The sequence below is a fragment of the Stegostoma tigrinum genome, chromosome 11 (genome assembly GCF_030684315.1).
Source record: "Stegostoma tigrinum isolate sSteTig4 chromosome 11, sSteTig4.hap1, whole genome shotgun sequence".
NCBI lineage: Eukaryota > Metazoa > Chordata > Chondrichthyes > Orectolobiformes > Stegostomatidae > Stegostoma > Stegostoma tigrinum.
The window spans coordinates 10,152,770-10,165,044 of record NC_081364.1 but is presented as its reverse complement, the minus strand read 5'-3'; the positions used below and the strand labels follow the sequence as shown (position 1 = coordinate 10,165,044).

The following is a 12,275-nucleotide window of genomic DNA, read 5'->3' as shown; positions in this document are numbered from 1 at the left end:
TTCCCTAAAGGACATTAATGAACCAGATGAATGTTACAACAATGGCTTATGTGGTCACCATCAGGTAGCTTTTTAATTCCAGATTTTTTATAGTATTCAAATTCACCATCTGTCACGGTAGGATCAAACATATATCCCCATAGCATTGGTCTGTAGTTCTGGATTACTATTCCAGTGACTTACACATGGCATCACCACCACCTCCCATTTCTGGGCAAAAGAAATTTGGATACAGGCGGTCTCTGATTTACAAACACTCATGCTTATTAACACGATCTCAAACATGGGTATGATTTTAAAGGTATGACATATGAACATTTCCTGTACTTACAAACAGCTCCCTTACATAGTCCTGTGTTGTGCTCCGACTGTGTTCAATTCGACTTGTAAATTGACTCAAACAAAACCTGCTTGCAACATGGGCAATGCCTGTACATGAAAGAAAAGGATGGTTTCACAACGCTGGGAAGTCCTAGTGTCTACTTGTTAAAACTGTAACTAGACTGGCTATGAAGATACCCTGAGGTGGTAAAAGGCACTACATAAATGCAAGTTCTTGCCTTTTACTGCAGGACGCTAGAAATGCGACAGAACATGGTTGATGCGAAACTGAAATCTTAACAATTGCCAAAAATGGATGTGCCTCTGCATAAATAGAAACTACGGAGAAAGAAGCTGTTTGGGCAGGAGGGCTGGACGGCCGGGTGGGAAGTTGTGGTTATAATTTAGCTGCATTGTTAAACGGTCTCTTTAAAACCAAATGATACTAGGCATATCTGTTACTGTTTTCGGTTGCCACCAATTTTTAACTGTGATGTGCCAAAACAGCTGAAGTAGGAGCTACGTCTCAACGGTTATGTTCTATAAATATAAAAGGTGCAATTCATGAACCAGATCAGTTCCTAGAAGAGGTGCCTGCAGTGAAGCTGGGGTGTTGGTGGGGGTAGTGGAGTTAAGATGCCAGTGTGACCCATGTCATTTCTGAATTTGTTCTTAGGGTAAAAGTCACACAGGACTGCACCTTTTTGGACTTAACTTTCGATCTGCTTTTTTAAATTCATCAGGACGTTATGGTATTAAAAAGTCACCAAGTCTTCCAAAACATCAACGTCAGCCAATTTGACAACTTTACCAAAATCCATCACCACGCATAGGTACCCTTTCAGCTGGCTGGAGCTTGAGAACTTCGCTAGGGACTGGGAATCTGCCATGCGTAGCTGAGATGTGGAGAAGCCATGTCAAAGTTGCACTGCTCAGCGTTATGGTCACCAGCTACCAATGTACCATGTAAGTCAAGGGGCAAAAGTGCAACCGAAGCAGCAGCAGTGGTAATGATTTGCGGTACTGCCCCCCAGCACCTCCCTGGATGCACAGATGTGCAGGCCCTCAGGGATAATCCGGGACATTGCTGGCTGCTGTGTCAATCTGCTACATTGCAAGATTAAAACCTGAGGTTCAAATTGGGTTGACAATCTCATTCATTCTGTGGCACAAAACTTTCCCAACAGTGCCCTCAAGTGGTGACGTACATCTGCTCTTGGTGGGAAACAAGGTATTTCTACTGAGCTCCTGTTAATAACTGACAGCAAATTGTTCGGATCGACTGTCGTTCTGTTATGTTGTAGAATGGAGCCAGAAATTTGAACACAGCAAGATTCCGCAAACAGCACTGACCATAGAGTCATACAGCACAGAAACAGACCTTTCGGTCCAACCAGTACATGCCGAACATAATCCCAAACAAAACTAGCCCCAACTGCCTGCTCCTGGACCATATCCCTCCAAACCTTTCCTATTCATGTCATTATCAAAATGTCTTTTAAATGTTGCAATTGTACCTGCATTCACCATTCCTTCAGGAAGTTCATTTCAGACGCAAACTACCAAAATTTGCTCCTCTTGTGTTTTTTAAATCCCTCTCCTCTCACCTTACAAGATGTGCTCCTAGAACTGCAATTTCATTCTAGGGAAAAGAAAACTACATTTAAATCCATATTCCTCATTATTTCATAAAATTCTGTAAGATCGACTCTCAGCCTCCCTTGCTCCCGTGAAAAAGTCCCAGCCGCTCCACAGCCTTTCTTTATAAATCAAATCTTCCATATCCAGCAACATTCTGGCAAATTTCTTCTGAACCCTCTCCAGCTTGATGTTATCCTTCCTATAACTGGGCAACCAGAACTGGGCACAGCATTCCAGAAGAGGCCTCACTAATTTCCATCTTCACTTCTATGGAAGGGTCACCAGGCCCAAAATGTTAACTCTGATTTCTCTTCAGTGATGCTTCCAGACCTGCTGAGCTTTTCTAGCATTTTCTGTTTTGGTTTCACTTTTGATGGTGGTGGTTCTGTGTATGATCTTACTCTGAAAGAAGTTGCATTTCTCTGCAGTAAGTATCTCGAGTAACTACGTTTCGCACAGCAAGTAAGTCACTTCCCAAACCCCCAAAAGCCTGTCCACCATCTACAAGGTGCAAGGCAGGAGTGTGGTGGAATATTCCCCAATGGCCTTGATGGTGCAGCTCCAACAGCACTCAGAGTCACAGGGATATTCAGCACAGAAACAGACCCTTCAGTGCAACACATCCATACCAACCAGATATCCTAAACTTACCTTGTTCCATTTGCCAGCATTTGGTCCATATCCCTCTAAGCCTTTCCTAGTCATATACACATCCAGATGCCTTTTAAATGTTGTAACTGTACCAAACTCCACCACTTCCTCTGGCAGTTCATTCCATACACGCACAACCCTCTGTGTGAAAAGGTACCCCTGAGGCCCCTTTCATATCTTTCCCCTGTCACTTAAACCTATGCCTGCTTGATAGCATCTTGGACAAAGCAGCCCAATTCATTGGCACCACATCCACAAGCATCCATTCCCTCAACCACGGACACTCAGTAGCAACAGTGCATACCATCTGCAAGATTCACCAAAGCTCCTTAGACAGCATGTTCCAAACACCCAAATAATTCCACCTAGAAAGACAAAGGCAGCAGATATAGTGGAACACCACCTCCTGCAAGTTCCCCTCTAAGCCACTCATCATTCTGACTTGGAAAAATACTACCATTCCTTCAGTATCAATGAGTCAAAGTCCTCGGATTCCCTCTCTAACAGCATTGTGGGTCTACCTACACCAAATGGACTGCAGTGGTTCAAGACATTCAACCACCACCTTCTCAAAAGAAGTAGGGATGAGCAATACTGACCCAGCCAGTGATTGCCCACATCCCACATGTCAATAAACAAAGCATCACAGAATGTTTCTGAAGGATGGTCCTGACCGGAAACATCAAGCTTTCTTGCTCCTCTGATGCTGCTTGGCCCACTGTGTTCATCCATCTTCACACCGTGTTATCACAGGATGTGTAATGGCTAGCACTGAGAAAGAAGCTAGGTCTGCCCAGATGGAAAAATCATCAAAAAAAGACAATACTTGGAAATGAACAGACTGAATGTCCATTTTGATTTTAGCAAGATGATTTGGGAGGCGATGGCCTAGTGGTATTATCACTGGACTGTTAATCCAAACACACAGATTTGTGATAACAAAGTGGGGAGCTGGATGAACACAGCAGGTCAAGCAGCATCTCAAGAGCACAAAAGCTGACGTTTCAGGCCTAGACCCTTCATCAGAGAGGGGGATGGGGAGAGGGAACTGGAATAAATAGGGAGAGGGGGGAGGCGGACCGAAGATGGAGAGAAAAGAAGATAGGTAGAGAGGAGAGTATAGATGGGGAGGTAGGGAGGGGATAGGTCAGTCCAGGGAAGATGGACAGGTCAAGGAGGCGGGATGAGGTGGTAGGTAGGAAATGGAGGTGCGGCTTGAGGTGGGAGGAAGGGATAGGCGAGAGGAAGAACAGGTTAGGGAAGCGGAGACAGGCTGGGCTGGTTTTGGGATGCAGTGGGGGGAAGGGTCGAGCTGGGCTGGTTTGTGCCCAGGTTCAAATCCTGCCATGGTAGATAAAAAAATCTGCAATGAAGAGTCTAATGATGACCACAAATCCATTGTTGATTATTGGAAAAACCCAACTAGTTCACTATTGCCCTTCAGGGGTTAAAATTGTCATTCTTGCCTGGTCTGGCCTACAAGTGACTCCAGGCCCACAGCAATGTGGTTGACTCTTAACTGCCCGGTAGGCAATTAGAAATGGGCAATAAATGTCAGCCTAGCCACAGAAGCCCTCATCCTGGAAAATGAGTATTTTTAAAAATTGTACCAGTATGTTTCTGCCTTTTCCCCAAAGACATTTACTGATTAAAAATCCATCTATCTCAGTTTCACATATATAACCATAAGACATAGGAGCTAAGTAGACAATGAATCAGCAGCCCACTTCACATCTCTCCTATGGTTTATTGCATTCACTTTAAGGTGTTTAAACTTTCTGTTAAACAGCAGAGGAATGCCGAACTGATACTTTAAGCTTGGAAACTGTCATTTCCAAGTGTAATTTCAAAAGTTTCCTGACACCTGATGGCAATACTTCTGGTGGACTTTGATATTCCAATGTCGGGAGAAAATCAGACCAATTTGGGAGCGCAGCAGGCCTGCACAGTCCAGAGGATTGATGGAAATGCCCAAGGTTCTGGTAAATTGAAAATGACCCGAGGAGGGGTGGGCACTGCTGATGCGTGATGTGAACCATGAATGGAGCATCAAATGGAAAAACCTGTGGAGGGGAAGATCATTCACAGATGGCCTGTGGCTACAATGGCGACAACTCCCCTCACTTTGAGCTCAATGCAGCAGATGTTTAAAGGATGCTTTTCTGGACCTCACCCAGGCCCTGGGAACTGTCTCTGACCATAGTTGGCCTTTGGTCTCAGTGTGACAAGGGCCTAGGAAACTTTGGAAAACTGCAGATATGAACAAATTTTCTACTTCTTTGGTTCTCTTCCTGAAGGAAGGACCTGTGGTGAATATTTGTTGAACCACAACAAAGTGGCACCTTTTTAAAAAACTGAGGATTAGGCAAAGAGATGGGCACCAAGTCTACATGGGCCAGGATAGGACATGACCCTTTGCTGCTCATCTTCACACCTCCTCCTCTATCCATCTTCGATCGGCCTCCCCCTCTCTCCCTATTTATTTCAGAACCCTCTCCCCATCCCCCTTTTCTGATGAAGGGTCTAGGCCCGAAACGTCAGCTTTTGTGCTCCTAAGATGCTGCTTGGCCTGCTGTATTCATCCAGCTCCACACTTTGTTATCTTGGATTCTCCAGCATCTGCAGTTCCCATTATATCTAACACAAGATGAGGACTTGGCGCAGTTGCAATCAACTGTACGCCCTCCTTCTGCACTGGAATTGCTTCAAATTATGTTATAACGTTCACCATAACATCCAACAGCCAACTTTACCATCGCCTGACTCTGCATTGATCATCTTCAAGCATTCCAAAAAGTGCAAACTGTTTGGGAATCTAGAACAACATGTGGTGCATTCCTTTACCTCTGGGTCAGAAGGCCTAAGTCCCACCTGAGATAGTGATGGCCACAGAAATGTGTTGCAATCATAGAATCTCTACATTGTGGAAACAGGCCATTTGGCCCATCGAGTCCACACCACCCCTCTGAAGAACATCCCGCCTAACCTGCATATCCCTGGACATTATGGGCAATTTAGCATAGCCCATCCGTTTAGCCTGTACATCTTTGGACCGTGGGAGGAAACCAGAGTAGCCAGAGGAAACCCATGTGAAAAATGGGGAGAATGTGCAAATTCCACACAGTCAGCTCCCCAAGGGTAGAACTGAATCTGGGTCCCTGGTGCTGTAAGGCAACCTTGCTAACCACTGAGCCACCGTGCTGCCATGTATATTATAACGTGTATCGTTTTTCTTGTCACTCATTACTTCCATTATGCTAATCTGAGAATCCATTCATTTCTTATTCTACTTGGCCAAGTAATTTATAAAAGTGCATATGGCTCCATACCTCAAAACACCTTCTTTCTTCTTCACATCCTGAAAAGACCAAAGCAATCTATTTCCTTTTGCCACTGTCCTCCTGAGACCATAAGATGTGGGAGCAGAAGTAGACCATTCAGCCCATCGAGTCAGCTGCAACACTCAATGAGATCATGGCTAATCTGATAATCTTCAATTCTATTTACCCACCTTTTCCCAGATCCCTTACTTATTAAAAATCCGTCTCTCTCAGCTTGGAATATTCTTAATGAGCCAGACTCAACAGCCCTCTATGGTAGAGAATTCCTCAGACAGACTTTGTGAGACTCTGCTTTAAATAGGTGACCCTTTAATCTGAGATGATGTCCTTTGGTCCTGGACTCTCCCACAAGGAGAAACAACCTCTCTGCACCTACCCTGTCAAGCCCCTAAAAATCTTGTATGTTTCAATAAGGTTGCTTCTCATTCATTTAAATTCTGAATTTCAGTGTGTACAACACATTTGTGAACCCATTTTCCATATTAACCACTCTTTTCTGATTGCCCTGAAAAGTTTCCTGGTAGATATCCAGTTCCTTGTTGAGGGTCTGCCTGGTCTCTAATCTTTGGCCAATGTTCTGAAAGGCAGCTTGAGACATTTCTCAACATTCATGAATCACTGCAGAATTGCAACAGAATTCCTTCAATCCCTTTTCAAGGTTTCTGCATCTCAATACTGAGCACATCATTGTTTACAGCACAGAGGTAGGTCATTTGCCCATTGTGTTGGCTCTGTCACTTTGGAAGAGCACTTTAATTTGGTCAGTCTAGTTTGTCCCCTCTTTAACCCTCGAATCCCTAGTGTCGAAAGAGGTCATTTAGCCCATCAGGTCTGCAATAGCCCTCTGAAGAGCATCTCAGCCAGACGCCATTTACCATGGCCAATCAACCTAACCTGTACATCTTTTGACTGTGAGAGGAAACTGGTGTACCCGGTGGAAACTCATGCAGACACGGGGAGAACGTACAAACTCCACACACAGTCAGCTGAGGGTTGACTCAAACCTGGGTACCTGGCACTCTGAGGCAGCTCTGCTAACCACTGAGCTACCCCGACCATAACGCTGTCAGTTTCCCATCTTCTTGTCTTACACTCATGCAACCTCAAATGAGACAGTATCTACAGAATGACCAAGACTAAAGTCAGTAAGGATTCACAGATTGTTTTTAATCATGTTTTAATGTTACTATGTTAATAGTACCTGTACCTGATGCTCTAGCACGTGGTAACTTTAGTTTTCATTGAAGGAAGCCTTTCCTTACATCCTTTGATCATTTGTGGGTATTCATTTGGGTAGCACTGAAATGGAAGGAGACCATTCAACTCGTCATGCCTGTACTAAGGGTACAAGATCCCACTTTCCAGCTCTCAGTGCTCAGCTCTGTAGGTTACAGCACTTCAGGTGCATGTCCCATTTATGGTTTGTATCAAGGTGTTCAACATTAATTAGCACTAACCTTGTGTCGGCTGAATTGAGTGCCTGCAATTATGCCAAACATGATCACAGCTACAATCAGCATACAAAGGTGATGCAGTTGGGCCAGAAAAGGCTGAAGCCTAACCCCTCGACTTATCCCGAGATATGTGACCTCAACCACAACACTGACTTCCACAAACATACTTCAGAGTTGGCAGTCATAGCTCTCAACGGGAGAAGGAGGGAGCAGAAATACACCCTACTGATCATAAGGGGAGGCAATGGCCTAGTGGTAATCACTGGACTGTTAATCCAGAGACCCACAGCAGATGGTAGAATTTGAATTAAATAAATATCTGGAATTAAGAGTCTAATGATGACTGTGAATCCATTGCCGATTATCGGAAAAATCCATCTGATTCACTCATGCCCTTTAGGGAAGGAAACTGCCATCCTACCTGGTCTGGCCTACATGTGACTCCAGACTCACAGCAATGTGGTTGACTTATGACTGCCATCTGGGCAATTAGGGATGGGCAATAAATGCTGACCCAGACAGCAATGCCCTCATCCTGTGAATGAATAAAAACAAAAACTATCCATTGGTTTCAGCTGGAAATTAAACATGCTCTCATTGACCAAAATAATGAACAAATTAGGGGAAATTAGCAATGGGTAAGTGTGGGGTTATGGGGATAGGGTTGGGGAGTTGGGTCTCTGGGATACTCTTCGGAGCATTGCTGCAGACCTGAAGGACCAAATGGCCTTTTTCTGTACTGCAGGGATTCTATGATTAAGTTGCAAAAGGCTCAGAAACAAACCCTCCATGGCTAATATGTCTGGAGATAGAGAAGGATGAGCAGCCAATATTGTGGTGGCCCCAGACAACATCTGAAAAATCCAATTTCATGAATTGATTCTAAATTCTATGAGATGGTGTGGTCACTACAGGATTAACTTGAATCCCTGAATTACTAGCTCAGTGAAATTATTTGTATGTCACCTTCGCCTCTTGATTGCTGTCATACAGGAAACCTGGTGGTCAGTTTACAAATCCACAGATGCTGCCAGACCTGCTGAGGATTTCCAACACATGCTGGTTTTATCTCTGAATTACTAGCCCAGTGATATTACCGCTACTCTATTGTCTCTCCCACATTTCCACATTCAAACCAAAACCTGAGATCAATGGTCTGTGCATTCAGCATTAATATTAATTATAGATAGGAGTTTCTATTCTGGAGTGACTGAGACGGTTTTAGGAACTGCATTTCCATGGAGTTCGGAGTAGAGGATTTACAAATAGAAAGCTCAAAATTCACCAGAGATCCTTAGCCAGCACCTTCCAAGTCCATGACTATTTCTAGCTAGAAGGCCAAGGGCAGCAGATGTATGGGAACATCACCACCTGCAAATTCCCACTCACCACCCTTACTTGGATATATATCACAATTCCTTCACTGTCACTGGGTCAAAATCCTGGAATTCCCTCCCTAAGGGCATTGTGGGTCAACCTACAGCACGTGGACTGCAGTAGTTCAAGAAGGCAGCTCACCACCACCTTCTCAAGGGGCAACTAGGGACAAGCAATAAATGCTGACCCAACCAGTGACACCCACATCAATGAATAAAAAAAAATTGACTGAATAAAGTGAAAGAAAACAGCTTTACCTACTTGTTTGAGGAGCTGTATCACCACATTACAGCATGGATATGGAGGCTTTGGAAAAGGTGCAGAAGAAGTTTATCAGAATGCCGCCTGGATTAAGAGGGTATGAGCTATAAGGAGAGACTGAACAAACTCATGTTGTTTTCTCTGGAGTGTTGGAGGCTGAGGGGAGGCCTGATAGAAGTCTATAAAATTATGGGATGCATAGATAGGATTGACGGTCTTGAAGATGAAATTTTGAAGAATTCTGGCTCCATCTTGGGGTGGGTGGGGTCCCTGCCTCAACAGTCAGTACCAGGTACAATCCAGGGCTACTACTGGGAACCATAGGCAGTGCCTAGAAAACAGGAAGCCATGGAAGCCAAACATCAGTTACATTCAAGGTAATGGCATTATACAATTGGCAGGTCCCAGTATGGGAGGAAAGGGGTTGGGTGGATGACAACTGGGTGTGAGAGGCAGTGGTGGGAGTAGAGGAGAATTTCAGTGATCTGCCTCTGGTGGACACACAACACTCCCAGTAGAGGAAGCCTCCCTTGCCAGCGACCTTCTTGCCCAGTAAAAACTGCTGGGATACCCATCTGGTATAACCAACTCTCAACTATGCTGTGGTAAAATACTGGCAAGAGCAGGATGAGGCACTTAAGACATATACAAGAGGCCCAAAAGTGAGTGCCCCCACCTTCCTCCAACAGCACTCGGTAAAATGGGATATGGATGGGGGAAGGCAGGCAGGTTGGTGGCAGGTCACGTTCTGCATTTTATAAGCCTGCATTCCAACTCCTGAGCAGGGGAAGCAGAAATCCCACTCTTTGTGATTCTGCAAGGCCAAGATAAAACATTGGAAATGAAGGGATCAGTGCTGTAATGAGAAATGGCGTAAAGATGGGAGATCAAGATGTGGAATCAGTCTGGGTAGAAATAAGAAATAGCAAAGAGAAGTACTTGGTAGGAGTAATCTACAGATCCCCAAACAGTAGTTCCGCAGTTGGGCACAGTATAAACCAGGAAATATTAGAGGCTTGCAGGAAAGGTGCAGCAATAATCATGGGTGGTTTTAACGTGGACATAGATTGGAAGAATCAAATTGCCAAGGGTAGCCTGGAGGAAGAGTTCATTGAATGTATTAGAGATTGTTTCTTGGAGCAGTATGTTGTGGAAACAACTAGGGTGCAGGCTACTCTGGATATGGTATTGTGTAATGTGGAGAGATTAATTGATGACATCATACTTAAGGATATTCTAGAGAGTAGTGACCATAGTATGATAGAATTCAAAATTCAGTTTGGGGGTGAGAAAGTGCAGTCCCGCAGCAGTGTTCTGGAATTAAACAAACAAAGTTACATCGGCATGAGGGCAGATTTGGCCTGAGTACATTGGGCAGGAATGCTAAAAGATTAGATTGTAAATGAGCAGTGGCAGTTGTACTCAACTAGTCAAGTCCTCACTAGAAAAATATATCCCGATGATGAAGAAAGATGGTAAGGCAGGGGGAATAAAAAACATTCATGGCTAAACAAGAAGGTCAAGGACAATATAGTCAAAAAATAAGGCATACCATATTGCAACAACCTGTTGCAGGTAGGAGGATTGGGAAACTTTCAAAAAAAAAAGAAATTAATAAAAAGAGCTAAGATAAATTACAAAAGAAAACTTGTACAAAATATCAAAAAGGATAGCAAAAGTTTCTATAGGTATATAAAAGGGAAGAGAGTTGCTAAGGTGAATGTTGGTCTCTTGGAAGATGAAAGTGGAGAGTTAATAGTGGGGAACACTGAAATGACAGAGATGATAAATCATTACTTTGCCTCAGTTTTCATGGTGCATGACAAAAGCACTCCGATAACTGAGGACTGAGGGCAGATGAGTCCCCCGGACCTGATGATTTACATCCTAGGATATTAAAGGAAGTGGCAGCAGAGATAGTGGATTAAATGTTTATGATATTCCAAAATTCCCTGGACACAGGAATGTTTCCAGTGGATTGGAAAAATTCTAATGTAACACGCTTATTCAAAAAGGGAGGGGCGCAATCTATGAGAAATTATAGACTAGTTCGTTTAACATCAGTTGTTGGCAAAGTGTTAGCATCAATTATCAAGGAAGCCATATCAGGACATTTGGAAAGTCAAATGCTATCTATCAGAGTCAGCATGGTTTTATGAAGGGCAAATCATGTTTGGCTAATTTGCTAGAGTTCTCCGAACATGTAAAAAGCAAAGTGAATAATGAGGATCCTGTAGTTATATCTGAGCTTCCGGAAGGCGTTTGAGACGGTGACGCACAAAAAGATAATTCACAAAGTTGGATCATAAGAGCAATTTATTGGATAGGCAACTGGCTGACGGACAGAAGACAGAGGATCAGGATAAATAGTTACGAAGCTGGATGAACACAGAGGGCCAAGTAGCATCAGAGGAGCAGGATAGCTTGACTTTTCAGGTCTGGACCCTTCTTCAGAAATGGGGGAGGGTAAGGGGATTCTGAAATAAATAGGGAAACAGGGGGAGGCGGATAGAAGATGGGTAAAGGAGAAGATAGGGTGAGAGGAGGTGGACAGGTCATAGAGGCAGGGTTAGAGCCAGTGAAGGTGAATGTAGGTGGGGAGTTAGGAGGGGGTAGGTCAGTCCAGGGAGGACGGACAGGTCAGGGGGGTGGGATGAGGTTAGTGAGTAGGGGATGGGGGTGGGGCTTGAGATGGGAGGAATGGTTAGGGAGGCGGGGACTAGCTGGGCTGGTTTTGGCGTGTGGTCGGGGGAGGGGAGATTTTGAAGCTTGTGAAATCCACATTGATACCCATGGGCTGCAGGGTTCACAAGCGAAATATGAGATGCTGTTCCTGCATCTTTCGGGTGGCGTCATTGTAGCGATGCAGGAGAGCCCCAGGATGGACACATCGTCTGAGCAGTGGTGGGGGAGAATTGAAACGGTTTGCGACTGGGAGGTGTAGTTATTTGTTGCAAACAGAGCGGAGGTGTTCCACATAGCAGTCCCCAAGCCTCCATTTGGTTTCCCTGATGTAGAGGAGGCCACAATGGGAACAGCGGATACAGTATATAACATTGACAGACGTGCAGGTGAACATCTGTTTCACGTGAAAAGTCTTCCTAGGGTCTGGGATCAGGGTGAGGGGGGATGTATAGGGCAGATGCAGCACTTGCTGCTGTTGCAGGGAAAAGTGCCGGGGGTGGTGGGGCTGGGGGAGAGTGTGGAGAGGACAAGGGAGTCACGGAGA

General features: G+C 44.5%; 1 protein-coding gene across 8 annotated transcripts in view; it reads right to left on the bottom strand.

Moving 5' to 3' along the window:
* Positions 1–12,275, bottom strand: part of si:ch211-161c3.5 (uncharacterized protein C3orf18) — an 86,666-nt gene that overhangs the window by 61,446 nt on the left and 12,945 nt on the right. For 3 of the 8 annotated variants that reach the window (XM_059649743.1, XM_048547495.2, XM_048547497.2), the window contains exon 2: positions 332–429. The exons of 4 other annotated variants lie outside the window; for them this stretch is intronic. The gene's annotated coding sequence lies outside the window, so the exon portion shown is untranslated. The remainder of the gene's footprint in view (positions 1–331; positions 430–12,275) is intronic. One more of the 8 variants, XM_059649742.1, reaches the window with a different exon arrangement.